General features: G+C 36.6%; 1 long non-coding RNA gene across 5 annotated transcripts; it reads left to right on the top strand.

The window, feature by feature from the left end:
• Nucleotides 1-402: 402 nt before the first annotated feature.
• On the top strand, nt 403-16689 carry LOC130100410 (uncharacterized). 5 transcript variants are annotated; one of them, XR_008808864.1, is made up of 7 exons: nt 403-611; nt 3462-3724; nt 4462-4980; nt 5077-5175; nt 5769-5995; nt 11798-11979; nt 16502-16689. It is a non-coding gene; the product is annotated as an uncharacterized LOC130100410 (long non-coding RNA). The 5 variants fall into 5 exon arrangements; XR_008808865.1 differs by having other exon boundaries at nt 5077-5179; XR_008808866.1 differs by having other exon boundaries at nt 5066-5175.
• Nucleotides 16690-18034: the final 1345 nt, after the last annotated feature.

The following is an 18034-nucleotide window of genomic DNA, read 5'->3' as shown; positions in this document are numbered from 1 at the left end:
AATATTAAATACATTTTTGAATAAAAATATATTAATTATAAACATATTAATTAAATAAAATATTATAATTTTTATATTAATATATTATAAAATATGTAATATAAAATATTAATCTATTCATATAATTATATTGATATTAATTATATCACTATTCATTTAATATATAATTATTATTGTTATATGTATGTATATATTATTATGCGTATAGATGGATAGACAGATATTCTAATAATTTATGGATACTATATATATATATATATTTATATTAATATTAAAAATGTATTAACTAATATTATTCACCATTTTGTTTATTAAATAAATAATAGAAACTAAAATATGAGTGTGTATTGTTATGATGTTTAAGGTATACAGCAGAATATATGGTTAAGCACAAATTTCAATCTTATTATCGTTCTATTTTTTAGTTAAATTCCAGTCACACGCTTTGTCTTTGTTCTGTTTTTTAGCTCCTGTATTTCAGGGATGACATCACCTCAGGGTGTGTTTCTCTTCTTTGAGGATGACCTGCGGGTTTGATCTCCCTGGATCAGCCACATACTGTTTGACATCATGTGACACCTGCTGAACCACTGACACACTGAAACAGACAGGTGTGTGTGTGTGTTTCTGTGATTCAGGGACGTGACCCACAAACCTCCCTATACCTGCTTTACGTGTGTGTGTGTGTGTGTGTGTGTGTGTGTGTGTGTGTGTGTGTGTGTGTGTGTGTGTGTGTGTGTGTGTGTGTGTGTGTGTGTGTGTGTGTGTGTGTGTGTGTGTGTGTGTGTGTGTGTGTGTGTGTGTTTGTGTGTGGATGTTTTTAACCTTGAAGGTCAGGCTCAGGTGCAAGCGCGTTAATGATGTGTACATGCCCTGCAGATCAACTCTCACTTGTATTTGATCTTTTGATATTTGCTTTGTTTTTTGGGTAAAAAAAATAACGGAATGTGTGCAAATAGATGTAAAGCCCTGCACGTTTGCAGACACAATAAAATAAATAACATCAGACAGCAGACAAAACAAAACAAAAACACTGGCTTTCAGGTCAGATTCCTCTTTAAAGTGTGTTTCAAATGATTCAACATAAACACTCTTTGTTCTTGGTTTCAGTTGAGTACATGTTGTATAATGGGTAACCAATGCAAACTAACTAATGCAACTGTTTTCTCTTACAAAAAAATACATTGATGCTGCTTTGATACCGTACTATGGAACAGAATGATTACCATATTATACCCAAAGAATACAAAACATGGTCTAAAAAACATAGTACTATGATATAATCTACCATTACATTTTTGATATATTGTATTGTATTTTACATGATGAATAATGTGGTACATTGGTATCAGATAGTAATATTAGATCTAGACCACGGTACTCTTAAGGTACATTTTCAAAAAACAACATAGAATAGTATAAACATTCTGTCGTTACAAAATAAAATTGATGACTGGTTTTATTAAATGACTGATAAAATAGTGAATTGATGGTATATAAATGATGCTACTAGTCCTAATCTAAAAAAAACAGGGTATGCTTACAAAAATTATGGTAGCAAGGTACTTTTTTTGCAGCTTTTTGTTAGTAATATATATATATATACACTCACCTAAAGGATTATTAGGAACACCTGTTCAATTTCTCATTAATGCAATTATCTAATCAACCAATCACATGGCAGTTGCTTCAATGCATTTAGGGCTGTGGTCCTGGTCAAGACAATCTCCTGAACTCCAAACTGAATGTCAGAATGGGAAAGAAAGGTGATTTAAGCAATTTTGAGCGTGGCATGGTTGTTGGTGCCAGACGGGCCGGTCTGAGTATTTCACAATCTGCTCAGTTACTGGGATTTTCACGCACAACAATTTCTAGGGTTTACAAAGAATGGTGTGAAAAGGGAAAAACATCCAGTATGCGGCAGTCCTGTGGGCGAAAATGCCTTGTTGATGCTAGAGGTCAGAGGAGAATGGGCCGACTGATTCAAGCTGATAGAAGAGCAACTTTGACTGAAATAACCACTCGTTACAACCGAGGTATGCAGCAAAGCATTTGTGAAGCCACAACACTCACAACCTTGAGGCGGATGGGCTACAACAGCAGAAGACCCCACCGGGTACCACTCATCTCCACTACAAATAGGAAAAAGAGGCTACAATTTGCAAGAGATCACCAAAATTGGACAGTTGAAGACTGGAAAACTGTTGCCTGGTCTGATGAGTCTCGATTTCTGTTGAGACATTCAGATGGTAGAGTCAGAATTTGGCGTAAACAGAATGAGAACATGGATCCATCATGCCTTGTTACCACTGTGCAGGCTGGTGGTGGTGGTGTAATGGTGTGGGGGATGTTTTCTTGGCACACTTTAGGCCCCTTAGTGCCAATTGGGCATCGTTTAAATGCCACGGCCTACCTGAGCATTGTTTCTGACCATGTCCATCCCTTTATGGCCACCATGCACCCATCCTCTGATGGCTACTTCCAGCAGGATAATGCACCATGCAACAAAGCTCGAATCATTTCAAATTGGTTTCTTGAACATGACAATGAGTTCACTGTACTAAAATGGCCCCCACAGTCACCAGATCTCAATCCAATAGAGCATCTTTGGGATGTGGTGGAACGGGAGCTTCGTGCCCTGGATGTGCATCCCACAAATCTCCATCAACTGCAAGATGCTATCCTATCAATATGGGCCAACATTTCTAAAGAATGCTTTCAGCACCTTGTTGAATCAATGCCACGTAGAATTAAGGCAGTTCTGAAGGCGAAAGGGGGTCAAACACAGTATTAGTTTGGTGTTCCTAATAATCCTTTAGGTGAGTGTATATATATATCTTTTTAAAGCAATAAAAATATATACATTCTACCATTTACACCATATTTATACACTATTGTAAATATATAACTTTTATATATACTTTTATATATACTATAGGGGTGGTGATGGCGCAGTGGATAAGACACATGCCTTTGGTGTGAGAGACCCGGGTTCGAATCCACTGTGAGACACCAATGTGTCCCTGAGCAAGACACTTAACCCCTAGCTGCTCCAGAGGCGTGCGACCTCTGACATATATAGCAATTGTAAGTCGCTTTGGATAAAAGCGTCAGCTAAATGAATAAATGTAAATGTAAAATATACTTTCATACAAAGTATTGGGGGAAAAAAACAAAAAATTATTAGATATTTTTCATATGGTACTATCTATGATACTGCTTTTTACGTCTTTTTGGGCGTATACCATGGTATTTTTTTAAGTATTTTGGGGTACACCATGTAAATACCACAGTACATGAAATTCAGTAGCTTGTATTGATCAAAGTACCATGGTATTACCATCGGATACCATCATTGGAACATGGTCCTGATGAAGATTGAGGATTGTGGAGATGTTGTTTCAGATGCGTTGCCACTCTTGGTTTTGAAGGACATCTTTTCAGTATTTTTGTGTTGACAGAGCAGTTTTTCATGATGTTAGCTGTTGGGACGGCTTTGATGCAGGAATGGTGGGCTGTCGCTGGGAGTTTGGAGTGTGTTCGGTGACGAGGAACATAACAGAGTTATTTCTATAGACAGGACAGTGAGGAGAAGCCTGAGGAATGAACACGCAAACAGAGACACATCGAGTGCTGCAGGGACGTCCGTCCCCAGACGCTCCAAATGGACACAGTAAGGAAGAGGTCACGTCTATATTTGGCAAGGTCATCAAAGAGCCTGGAGGTAAAACGAATGATGTTTCATACTTGTGTGATTTTGAAAATGAGGCCTTGTTGAACTCACAGGGAGGAATACGACACATTAATGATGTGATGAGCTGATGTTAGGAGAGGGTGAGGAAGTGAATGCTCTTTTAGAGGAGGAGAGGGACATCTCTCCATCCAATTTCACCTGTTCGGCTCTGATAGCTTCACTGGTGGGAAATTGTGCAGAATAAATTTATGACCACTACAAAAAACATCTTGTCAGTAATGATATATGAAAAAAATATGGTTGCTAATTTAAATTGTATTGGTTAAAATTCTAAAGTTATATTTGTTGTACTAATTTAAAGGTTATGAACTTATGCTTATTTCAATAAAATATAAAAATTGTGTCTGAAAGGGTTCTAAAATGGGCTCTAAAATATTTAGTTACTTTTTGTCACAGTATATGAAGATAGTAAATATATAATATGATCTCATATTGCCATCTTAACTAACATCAATGTAGTATAGTTTACTATTTTTTTTATTATCATACTTTAAATTAAGAGTAGCAGTCTGAAAGTATCTTCCCCACCATTAAAACCTCTCTCTCTCTCTCTCTCTCTCTCTCTCTCTCTCTCTCTCTCTCTCTCTCTCTCTCTCTCTCTCTCTCTCTCTCTCTCTCTCTCTCTCTCTCTCTCTCTCTCTCTCTCTCTCTCTCTCTCTCTCTCTCTCTGCCACCCATCATCATCATCATCATGCTGTTCTGTTCAGGTCACCTGTCCTTGACCCCTCTGCTTTGTGTGCTCGACTTTCTGGAAGTTTCTCTGATTTCCCGTGCCGTGCGGTTCATCGAACCCCTCAGAGGGTCTTTCACCTGTCTCCTAACAGCTCCCAGAATGCAACACTGCGCAGAACAACACAAGCCTGGCAATTAGAGAAATGGAAACTGGAGTGCTCTTCCGAGAGGGGAAATAATTGGATGTTAGAGCGCGTATGTGTGGACTGTCTTGATTTACTTTTCTCATAGCAATTACCGTCGTCGAATAAAATGCAGCAATTTCAGCATTATTGGAATCGTTACCTTTACGCCCCTGTAGTTTATTACAGACTTTCTTATTTGGACACTGCGGATGAATGAAAGTAAGCGGCCAGTGGCTCAAAATGGGATTTCTTTGCTAAGATAAACGTTCTTGCTGCTTTAACGCCAGTTTCCGCGCTCTCCTTTTGTCAAACTTCCAATAGACGGCCACATTCCCATTGTGAGCACACCTGTTTCGTTTGCGCAAACATGTGAGTCACCAAACAAAACTCAACGACACCTGTGCAAACAAACTCAACCTAATGTACGCGGTTCTTTTTCCCCTCGTTCTTTTAGGAATCAAACAGGCTCAAGGAAACACACACACAAAAAGACAAGGACAAAAGTCAGAGGATGTGGAAAACAAGCATACAGTATGTCATGATATAGACGATTGAGCACACACTGTACGTTTACTCACACATTGTTTATCTGTGCATGTTTATTGTTCAGGTTTATTTTCTAGGTGATATAATTAGTTTTGAAATGTAAACCTACTGTATTTTAAAAGGTATATTATACATTAAAAATATGATACAATTTTAAATAATTAATATAAAAATTACATTAATTGAAAATGTTGACTAACCAATCGTAGTGTGTATATATATATATATATATATATATATATAATTTAATGTTTAGTCATATTTTTAGTATAAGTATCCAAATACAAACCATATCGCATTTGTGTATGTGGTAAATTTTTTTTTTTAGGTCATATTACTTTTGAAATGTAAATGTGCTGTGTTTTATACATTAAAAATTAAATCAAATATTAAATAATAATACAAAATCTATGTATATATGTTTATGTGTATAAACTACGACTGGTTTGTGTTTGGAAACTTTCCACATCGCGTCTGGTTGCGACATGGTGTCAAGGTGACAAATGCAAACCAATATGTGTGTGTGAAATCGTCACACCATAAAGTGTTTTTAAAACTTCCATCCGAATTTGACCTTGCAAATCCCTCCTCTAATTCCATCTGTTTATCAGTACTTGTTGATGGAGGGCAGCAGACTCTGGATTTAGAAGAAAACCTTTATCGAGTCCCATCGCCTTTGAAACGGATGACATCGATCGCGTAGCCAGAAGATTGTGACCCCTCCTGCCCTGGAGGACGATCAATGGACCCGCGCTTCACTTCTCCAACATCAGCAGAGGATTAAACAATCTCCCGGAACAACACAATTAACTCCGATTTACCTGACATCAATATCTAGGTACACACTACAGAAAGCACATAACACTTGAGAAATAATTGCCATTTTTGCATACTACATGCCAATATTAAAGGGGTCATGACAAGATTTTTATTATTATTCTTCCGCTTCTTTTTCCTCTCTGGAAATCTATGGCAGCCAATAGAACCGTATGGTAAAAAGTTGTTAATTTGGTACACAGATAGAGGTCAGTCCAAACATTCACCACGGTAAATTTGAGTTAGTCTCTTACTGAATCCCTCCAGCGCCACCAACTGTCCAAAATCTCACCTACATTTATGCTAATAACTTTTGAACCGTAAGGGCTAGAAACAAAATTCGATTGCAATTGAACATTTTCTAGAAAATAAAAACAAATTTTTGGAAACTCCTCAGATTATGTTGGCAAAAAAAATAACAAAAGCTTTTTGAGAAACCCAACTGTTCTCGAATAATGCGCAAACGAATTCGACGAACATGCCAAATGATATCTTGGCTATACTAGGCTATATCTTCGCAACGCTTTAACGTATTGAAACCGAACTTGGTGCATGTCATCCCAAGCATGACCTGAGGCTACATGAAGCGTTTCGGCACAATTTACCAAATTGAAAGAGTTGCCATTTTGAACGCTAATTTTACAGCATTTAACAATTACAAAATAGCAGAAAAGTACCTTTACAACGCAATAGAAGTGATTCAACTTAAAGAAGTGATTCGGTGTAGAATCTTAGAGTATGCAGTATAATAAAAAAATAAATGCAAATAGCTTTATGACAATTTATAACATTAAACTATTTACAATCTCAAACACCAATTTTACAGCATTCAGTGTATACAGCATAATGTAGAAATAGTATTGATTTAATTAACATATGGTGTAAACGATTTGAATAATTTAAGATTGGAAACGTACAAATAACAGCAAAGCGCGTGTTTGTATGAGTTCGTCTTGATCTGTGAAGATTGTAAATGGTGGTGGGTTTAAACAAAAGGTAGAATTGAGGAAAACCGCTTTTGACAGATCAGAAAGAGAAACCTCTTTATTTTCCATCAGAATCAAATGAGTGGTCTTGAAAGACCAGCAGACTGTTGTCCGGAGCCGTCCACATCAAAACGAGTTCTTTGAGTGGCCTTGCTTTTTACCAAAGCGTTATTCTCTCCTAATGGAGAACTGAAAGCCGCCGCGACCTCTGAGTTGACCTCCACCGAGTCGCAGATGCTCCCAGGATTGATATTTCACCTTGTAGTTTACTAGTTTACCTCTTTGCAGATACACAGCACATAACCTCTACACTACAGCATCACAAACAACATGCATTTGATTGGCAACATGAATGTAAGTAGGTTTTGCTATTCTCATGGGCTTTGCTTAAGGATATCAAAACAGTATTGTGTGTTTGTGTGTACTTGTAGAAAAGGTTCCTACAGCTCAATTGGGGCGATTTTTTTGGGTTACTAAACTGGTTTAGCATCCATACAAGGAAGCTACACCAATGTATAACACCCATGAGGTTTGGATCAGGCTTTTTAAACGAGCCTAGCTCCACTATCTACTCATTTATGCTGTTTAATCTGCATCCTTTGGGTGTTAGGAGTACTACTATGAGCCTGATAAGGCCGTTCTTAAAGGGATAGTTCACCCTCATGCCATCCCTGATGTACTGTATATGACTTTCTTTCTTCAGATAAACACAAAGATTTTTATAATGCAGAGTCCATATAATGCAAGCATTAGCCGCTTTTAAAACCACACACAGCGAACGTGATGGTAATCCATACGACCCCAGTGGATGAATCAATGTCTTCTGAAGCAAAATGATAGGTGTGTGAAAGAAAAATACTAGTATTTTAAACTTTTTTTACTATAAACCACCGCTTCTGGCCAATAGTTAGACTAAGCGCAGTTCAGCTTGACATTAACGTAAGTGTGTTGTGAATTTTGCACGAGAAGTAACACGGAAGCTCAGAGGACCGCCATTTTTCACGCGAGCTTCACAACACACGTATGTTTATGCCAAGCTGAACTTAAGGGCCGTGACACACCAAGACAGTTTTTTCCTTGCACGCAGGCGCAGGACACACATGCTAGTAGACAGTCGCCTTTAGTCCTTTTGGTGTGTTCAAGCGCAGCTTCTTGGTCTACACGAAGCCGACACGAAGCGACAACACAGTTAGATTAAAGTTGCCCAGAAGTGATGGTTTATTATGGTTAACTAAAACTAAAACCATACAAATTTTCCCACTACTTGAAATAAAATATACGGAGCCCTGCACATGACATGCAGACAAAAATGTATATATCGGTACCACGAATTAAGATTTCGTTCTCTCGTTTTAGTAAATCGTGGCCATGAATTAAGAATTTGTTCCCACGACTTATAAATTCGTTCCATCGTTTTGATTTAACTAAAACAAGGCAATGAATTATTACAACGAGGCCATGATTTAGTAAAACGAGGGAACAAATTATTATATCGTGCACACAATTTACTTTTAAAGGTTCTCTAAGCGATCCTGGGTGACGTCACTTCTTGTTGACGTTCGAACTATTGTCAAACAAAGAGGGCTAGCTAGACCCTCCCTCCTCCTCATCCGCACACTAACCCCCCAAACCACACCCCCAAACCCTTCTTGTCGGTCATTGGCTGGAACAGTTTGTTATGTTTCGCGGTGCGGGTAAGCCCAGTTTGTTTTTGTTGCCGTTTGTGAAGCCTGGGGTGTCTGCAGAGACCCCGTTTTTTTACAGTGTGTTCATGGGGACAGGCAGCCAGCGGTTAGTGAGGAGATGTTTGCTGTGTGTGACAAAAAAAGTTTTGGCCTAAAAAACGCGTGACATCGCTTAGAGCACCTTTAAAACGAGGGAGCAAATTAGTAAAACATGCTGACTTATTAGTGAGTCGTGCGAACGAGTTGTTAATTCATGGCTTGGATTATACATATATTTCTCCTGCATGTCAAGTACGGGGCTCTGAATGTTAACTGAATTAAACTAAAGTATGAAATTTATTATTATTATTTCAGCTAGTTGCCAAGGCAACTTTTTCAACATCGTAGTTTAGCTGTACTAAAATAACTAAAGCTAAAAAACCTAAAACAAATACACAAAGACGAATAAAAACGATATAGATATATTTAAAAAATAACAATAAAAATGACAAAAAGACAAAATGACTAAAACTATAACTGAAATTAAATTGAAAACAGAAAATAGAAAAATAGTAACAAAAACGATAATAGTATATCAATGATACTAAAATAACACGGGCTTGAAAACAGGTTATTTCTTTAAATAAATAAAAATCCCTTAAACTCAAGGTACAATCGGTCACTAATGTGTTTTTTTTAAGGCGGGGTCAGAAAGAAAGGGTAAATTAAGGAACCGCTACTAATCTAAAGTGGCTGAGTGTGTTTGCGTCATTGGTATCAATGGAGCTGTACAGAGTGTGTCTTTCACCCTCAAGGCACATGTACAGCATGATAACACCAACCAGATCCATTTGTCAGATCAACTTCCCTGCAATTAGACGAGCTCGTGGCCCAGCCATATCAAATCAAATCACTCTGACGAATCTACTCTCTTTTTGTCCCCCTGGCTCGACAGACTCTCTTTCTCTGTAGTCGAGTTCAGACATGATGCCAGCTCTCAGACAGATTCATTAACTGCATGGCTTCGTCGTGTTGAGGCTTCGTCGTGTTGAAGGCTTCAGTCAACATCGGATGTGATGTTAAACTCGACATCTTGATGTGGCGTGACAGCAAACAGACTCATATTATGCTGCGTTAAAAAGTGAATTCTCAATTCATATCTCAATTTAATGTGCAATTATAAGTCATCAAGATAAATTTTTTTTTGGTGCGTTTATCGTAATTCCATTTAGTGCCACTAGGGTTATTATCGTTAACTAAAACTAAAAGCATGAAAAGTGTACTGTAGTACAGTAGTAGTACTGTATGCCATTGGCCACTGGGTGTTTGTGATAAATCCATTTTTGTTTTGAAATGCTTGTATTTGTGAAAAGGTTAGTGTGTCGTGTTTGTTGCTATGTGTGTTTGGTTTCCGCATGATGTTAATTCCAGGTGATATGAGTGAGTAGCAGAATCAGGTCAGTGATAATCGAATATTTCCCCTCATCTGGACAATAAAGGTCAATGCTCGTACCTAGACATATCAGCCCCAGGACACCTACTGTACCTCACTGTGTGTGTCTGTCTGCCTCTGTGTGTATGAGTGCGTGTTGCAATAATACACCATGACGAAATGCTTTTCAGATCTATTTTTATACGATCCACGTTATGAATTTTAATGCTTTCTGCAGTCAAATTCACCCAGTTATGTCAACATGTTGAAGTACTGTTGAACCATCACCGTATGTCATCCAACAAGAGTGTATGTCATTATTAATACTTCTAGTGTATAGGTTTTGATTGACACAAGCATTTTTTTTTTGGACAAAGTTTTGTCATAAAAGTAGCAATTTTCCAACCAGTTGTAGGGGTGTTCGGTTCCAGGTTTTTCAGTCGACTTCAACTCCCGACTCCCACAAAAGGAATCGATTCCACTCTAATCCATTTACTTTACATCAAAACAGGGCCAGGAAAACAAGATTGCAGTCATTATTACACACTAATTTCTTTTCCCTGACACAAAGCCTTAAATTCCCCTTATTAAAACAACACTCTTTTAGGCTGACTGTCCAAATTAATCCAATTTAGCGATGATATGACCTTGAAATGATGTGTAGTTATTAGTGGTTGGATGAGCAGCGTCTGAGCATTCTCCGTCTTCATTAGTTATGGCCATGGCCATATTCCAGGATGACAATGTCATGATTCATCATATATATATATATATATATATATATATATATATATATATATATATATATATATATATATATATATATATATATATGTATATATATATAAGCTTTATATCAGCATCAGCCATCAAAAAAACTATTTTGGTCGACCACAGTTGTTATCAACATTGTTACCTAGTTAGTTGTGGCCAATACTTAATTTTACAGAGGTAAAAGTCACGAGAAACAGCTGTGGTCGAATATTATGTCAGAATTAAATAAGAGGGAAGATATTGGCTGCATCCGAAATCCCATACTTCCCTACTATATATAGTAGGCGAAAACCAGTATGTGACAAAAGAAGTATGTCCGAATTCACAGTGAGATTCTGAAGTGTGCATACGATGGAGTCTTAGGCCACGGGAGAGGATTTATGAATGGCAGTGAAGCGACACAACTAACGCTGGTTGGTCACATGATCATGAAAGCATTGAGAATGTAGTACGTCCAGATTACATTCATACTACACACATTCATACTATATAGAACATACTTTTTTAGCGGTCGTGAAGTAATTATTTGTTCAAAATAAGTACATACTCAAGAAAGCGATGAGCGATTTCGGACACAGCAACTCCCCATCACTAACTGTTCACTTTGAACATTTGTGAAATACACTGTATATATAATACATGTTGTCATAACAGACCATTAAATGAAATAAATAAATAAACAATGGAAAAATTAGAATAATAATAATAATTTGTTACATTTATAAAGTGCTTTTCTTGGCAAGGGGGAATCTCCTCAACAACCACCAATATATCTTATGGGGCACTTTAAAGGTTTCAGTCAAATGATATGAACATTATCATATGACACATCATATGACGTTTCCAAACAGCTCAGCTGATACTCCCACCACTTGTGTTTCGCAATACTTGGGTCAAGAAAAACAGAAAGAAAGCGAAACTTACAATATGAAAACCTTTCATGTTTTCTCTGTTTCAAACAATTACAGATGCTGGTCGATGGAGCGTGAGAGAAAGGCAACATCAAAACCGTGTGTGTGTGTGCGTATGTTCACCTGGTGTTGCTCTCGCTTGACTGACTCTGGAAATCGATGGACTTCAGGAGTTACAGTGTTACTGACTGCAGTTCTACCAGTACACTCCAGTTCACAGACAGGACGTATTATTCCTGGTACTGTCACAAGCACTGAACATCCACTGCAACAATGTTTACTTGTTCTTTGTTCAAATCGTCAACACAATTTACCATCAAAACGTTTAATATATACTCTGGTTTTATTTGTTTGTACCCTTTCACATAATTTGCAACAACAAACTTGTAAACTTGTACTTTTTTTCAAATCGGCACCACTATACAACAAATGCTTAATAATATCTACTATGACAATGTTTATTTGCACTTTGTTTACTTTGTTTACCAACAAAGCACTTAACTACACTGTACTTTTTTCCATAATTTACAGTACAAGAAAAAACTTTACAAATCTGCTTTAACATTGTAACAGTAATTTGCAAACAACACCCTAAGTATAACAATATATAACAATGTTTGTTTGTCACCAGTGGTTGCAAACAAAGCGCTAAATATTTGCCTTGACCATTTTTTGTGCTTCGTCACGACTTGCTTTTTGTTTGTACGTTGTTCAGTTACCGCGGTTTGCGAACAAACCCTAAATAACCACTAAAACAATGTTTGTACTTCATCCGACTTGTAACAAACAAAACGCTAAATATCTGCTTTAACAATGTTTGTTTTGACTTCTCACCACAAGTTGCAAACAAAATCCTTAATATCCACTATAACAATGTTTGTTTGTGCTTCATCCGATTTGTCACCACGGGTTGCAGACAAATCGCTAAATATCTCCTTTGAGAATTTGTTTTGTACTTCGTCTGACTTGCTTTAACAATGTTTGTTTGCATTTTGTTCAGTTGCCGCAATGTGCAAACAAACTCTAAGTATACACTACTCAATCCGATTTGTCACCAGTCACAAACAAAATGCTAAATATCTACTTTAACAATGTTTGGTTGTACTTCCAACCACAAGTTGCAAACAAAATCCTTAATATCCACTATAACAATGTTTGTTTGTGCTTCATCCGAGTTGTCACCATGGGTTGCAGACAAAGCTAAATATCTGCTTTGACCATTTTTTGTACTTCTGAACTGTGTCATTTTCTTTTTTGTTCTTTATCTTGTGTCAACAATCTGCAAACAAACTAAATAGCCGTTTTGTTTCACTTGTCAACCCATTTCCCAATCAAAATGTAATATATCTGTTAGTACAATGTTCAACTTGTCCCCACAAATGCATGTTTAGCTAAAGAAAAATGATTATCTGTTGGCATTATAGCCACAGTTTTGTTTCATAAAGGGATGCTTGAAGGTCCAAAATGTGTTATATTGTTTGTGAATGTTGGAGGAAAAGTCAAACCGATCTGCATTTTATTGTTGTATACGTGTACAGAAGTGTCGTGTGGCGGCCCCGTTCCCCTTTATCTGTCAGGGTTCGAAACACACATGCCGTGCATAATGTGTGCTGATGGAGGCAGGTTAAGACCCCACAAACGTGTGTGTGTGTGTGTGTGTGTGTGTGCATGATGCATGTTGAGAGGGGAGGTTAAAGGGGTAGAGTCTGGGAGTGTGTGAGAGTGTTTTGACAGTAGCACTGCCATCAGCTGCATACTGTATAGTGTGTCTGGGTTAGTGTTTCATCGTATTTCCCTCAGGTAAACAAGGCATGCCTCCTCTACCAAACACAAAGACTACATTAGACCCCTCACACAAACACAATAATATTTATCCATGATTTTCTGCTTCATGCTTTTGGTACTATTCAAATTATTCAGAAGTTCTTACTGTGTAAGATAATCTTACTGTGTAAACTATGTGTAATTTATTTCAAAAACACAAATCTTTTCAAAGCGGATAGTGCTTTTTGCAAATTCTGTTGAGAATTCAAGCAAAGAACAAAGAAACGTTAAAGCAGACACTTAGCATTTATGTAGAAAATAGTGGTAAAAAGTCGCAAAAGTATAAACAATTGATTTATACAATTGTTTATGAAGTATAACAATTGAGATGAAGTACACTCACCTAAAGGAGTATTAGGAACACCATACTAATACTGTGTTTGACCCCCTTTCGCCTTCAGAACTGCTTTAATTCTACGTGGCATTGATTCAACAAGGCGCTGAAAGCATTCTTTAGAAATGTTGGCCCATATTGATAGGATAGCATCTTGCAGTTGATGGAGATTTGTGGGATGCACATCCAGGGCACGAAGCTCCCGTTCCACCACATCCCAAAGATGCTCTATTGGATTGAGATCTGGTGACTGTGGGGGCCATTTTAGTACAGTGAACTCATTGTCATGTTCAAGAAACCCATTTGAAATGATTCGAGCTTTGTGACATGGTGCATTATCCTGCTGGAAGTAGCCATCAGAGGATGGGTACATGGTGGCCATAAAGGGATGGACATGGTCAGAAACAATGCTCAGGTAGGCCGTGGCATTTAAATTATGCCCAATTGGCACTAAGGGGCCTAAAGTGTGCCAAGAAAAAATCCCCCACACCATTACACCACCACCACCAGCCTGCACAGTGGTAACAAGGCATGATGGATCCATGTTCTCATTCTGTTTACGCCAAATTCTGACTCTACCATCTGAATGTCTCAACAGAAATCGAGACTCATCAGACCAGGCAACATTTTTCCAGTCTTCAACTGTCCAATTTTGGTGAGCTCTTGCAAATTGTAGCCTCTTTTTCCCATTTGTAGTGGAGATGAGTGGTACCCGGTGGGGTCTTCTGCTGTTGTAGCCCATCCGCCTCAAGGTTGTGCGTGTTGTGGCTTCACAAATGCTTTGCTGCATACCTCGGTTGTAACGAGTGGTTATTTCAGTCAAAGTTGCTCTTCTATCAGCTTGAATCAGTCGGCCCATTCTCCTCTGACCTCTAGCATCAACAAGGCATTTTCGCCCACAGGACTGCCGCATATTGGATGTTTTTCCCTTTTCACACCATTCTTTGTAAACCCTAGAAACAGTTGTGTGTGAAAATCCCAGTAACTGAGCAGATTGTGAAATACTCAGACCGGCCCGTCTGGCCCCAACAACCATGCCACGCTCAAAATTGCTTAAATCACCTTTCTTTCCCATTCTGACATTCAGTTTGGAGTTCAGGAGATTGTCTTGACCAGGACCACACCCCTAAATGCATTTAAGCAACTGCCATGTGATTGGTTGATTAGATAATTGCATTAATGAGAAATTGAACAGGTGTTCCTAATAATCCTTTAGGTGAGTGTATAGCGTTTTGTTTGCAAATTGTATTGGCAGGTTGAATAAAGAGCAAACAAAACTTGTTTAACTAAAGGAAATTATGTTAACAGTCTTAGTCTTATATGTTAACAGTCTGTTAACTTATTACAAAAACACATGTACTAATATTGCCAAAACAGATATTTATTGTTTTATAGTGGTGACAATAGTGGTAAAAATAGTGGTAAGAATTTGCTAAATGTTATAAACAATGTTTTTTTAGTGGATATGTGGCATTTTGATTGATTTCGAACGAAGAACAAACAAAAATAGTTAAAGCTGGTTTAGAATTTTTTTTGGCAATTTCTGGGACGATTCGAACAAGGTACAAACAAATGTTAGATAAGATATTTAGCTTTTTTTTTTGTGAACTGAGCTGGCAAAATGAACCGAGTAAATTGTGGTGAGATGCTGAACAGAGTACAAAGATTGTTAAAAAACGGATTTTTAGAAATTTGTTTGTTCGACTTCTCACCACAATTTACAAAATACAAACAAGCATTCTTAGAACATGTATTGTTTTGTTTGCAAATCACATTGATTATTCAAACAAAGAGCAAACAAAAACTGTTAAAATGAATGTTTGACATTATGTTTGCGAATTGTAGTGGCACATCGAACGAAGTACCATGACAGTTTATTTCTGATTCTCTTGTTCTGGCTAACCTTGTAAATGTCCACCTGTGAAAAACAATTTATTCTCTGCAGTCTAGCTCTCTTTCTGTGTTGGTGTGATATTAAGTGACAGAATGCTTTAGTGTGACAATGATTTCAGCCTTACAAAATGTCACCGTTCTGCTCTCTTTCCTTCAACGTGTGTGTGTGTGTGTGTGTGTGTGTGTGTGTGTGTGTGTGTGTGTGTGTGTGTGTGTGTGTGTGTGTGTGTGTGTGTGTATGTGAATGTGTGTGTGTGTGTGTGTGTGTGTGTGTGTGTGTGTGTGTGTGTGTGTGTGGAAAGCGAGAGGTAGAGATCTGCTCATGGCAATTCTGCTGCAATCACACACACACACACACACACATATCATATGTACACACACAAACCTGCCAGCGCAAAGGAAAAGTTGTGATCAGAGCAGAAAGCAGATGACAGCAGAATTATTCATTGTATGCATTGCATAAGTTTGTCATTTTTGGGTTTCTATTACTTAAACGACCTCCCTCCAAAAGAGTTTTGGCTGCGTTGGACAGGGTTACCAATAACATTTTAACACTTTGTAACCACTTTCAGAATGAGGGTAACATAATCGTATGCAAAATATTTCCTTTCAAAGTTCTCTCTCTCCTCCCATACCTCCTCTCACACTGTACTGTATCTGTTCCTCACTGTTAAGAGTATTCAAATTAAATACACGTTTCTTTTCTTCAGAATCAAAGCATGGAAAGAACGAAACCCACCACACAGATCAGAGGGCTGTGTTCCCCAGGACAGAGAGGGGTCTTCTGGGTACCGGCTGAACTGACAACCCCTGGAGCAGCTACACGGCTCTTTGCACAAATTGAACTGACAGCAGCTTTTTCCACAGAACGTATAAAGCAAAGAACTGTTTTATGTCCAGTTTACTGAGCAAACTCTCTCAATAATGGTGTTTAATGTTTATGTCAGAATGTTTATTTTTAAACCACAATTTTTAAACCACAACCCTCTCTAATGTCAGAATGTTTATTTTTAAACCACAACTTCAATGTGTGCTTCTTTTACCGATATATTTAACGAAATCTTTTGCATTTCTAATACAAACAACGTCAAACTCGGCACTGTATTAATAAAACAAAACCACATAATATTGTACTAGACATGTGGGAAATTAATGTGGGAAAAATAAATACTCTGAATAAGTAGATTTACACAAACTGAGAAAGTCAAAAATGTAATAATACATTGGTTTCAGCGTAATAATATATTTGTTACAGTGTAATAATATTTTAGTTACCGTGTAACTTTTGTAAAAGTGTAATAATACATTTGTTACAGCGTAAAAACATTTGTTACAGTGTTATTATAACTTTTGTTAGTGTAATAAGTGTAATTATACGTTTGTTGCCGTGTAATTATACATTTTTAGTGTAATCATACATTTGTTCCAGTTTGAATAAGTGTAATTATGTTTGTTACAGTGAAATTAAATATTTTTTGCAGTTTAATGAAGTGTAATTATACATTTGTTACAGTGTAATAATAAATCTGTTGCAGTTTAATTCAGTGCAATTATACGTTTGTTACAATGTAATACATTTATTACAGTGTTATTACACATTTATTACAATGTAATTATACATTTATTACAATGTAATACATTTATTAGTGTTATTATACATTTATTACAATGTAATTATACATTTATTACAGTGTTATTATACATTTATTACAATGTCATTATACATTTATTACAGTGTTATTACACATTTATTACAATGTAATTATACGTTTATTACAATGTAATTATACCTTTATTACAATGTAATTATACGTTTATTACAATGTAATTATACATTTATTACAATGTAATTATGTTTATTACAATGTAATACATTTATTACAATGTAATTATACGTTTATTACACTTTATTACAATGTAATTATACGTTTATAACAATGTAATACATTTATTAGTGTTATTATACATTTATTACAATGTAATTATATGTTTATTACAATGTAATTATACCTTTATTACAATGTAATTATACGTTTATTACAATGTAATTATACATTTATTACAATGTAATTATGTTTATTACAATGTAATACATTTATTACAATGTAATTATACGTTTATTACACTTTATTACAATGTAATTATACGTTTATAACAATGTAATACATTTATTAGTAATTATACATTTATTACAGTGTTATTATACATTTATTACAACGTCATTATACATTTATTACAGTGTT

The sequence above is a fragment of the Rhinichthys klamathensis genome, unplaced genomic scaffold (assembly GCF_029890125.1).
Source record: "Rhinichthys klamathensis goyatoka isolate OS25496 unplaced genomic scaffold, OSU_Roscu_1.1 h1tg000241l_1, whole genome shotgun sequence".
Classification (NCBI taxonomy): Eukaryota; Metazoa; Chordata; class Actinopteri; order Cypriniformes; family Leuciscidae; genus Rhinichthys; species Rhinichthys klamathensis.
Note: the sequence above shows the minus strand (reverse complement) of the source record. Positions and strands in the feature narration are given on the sequence as shown.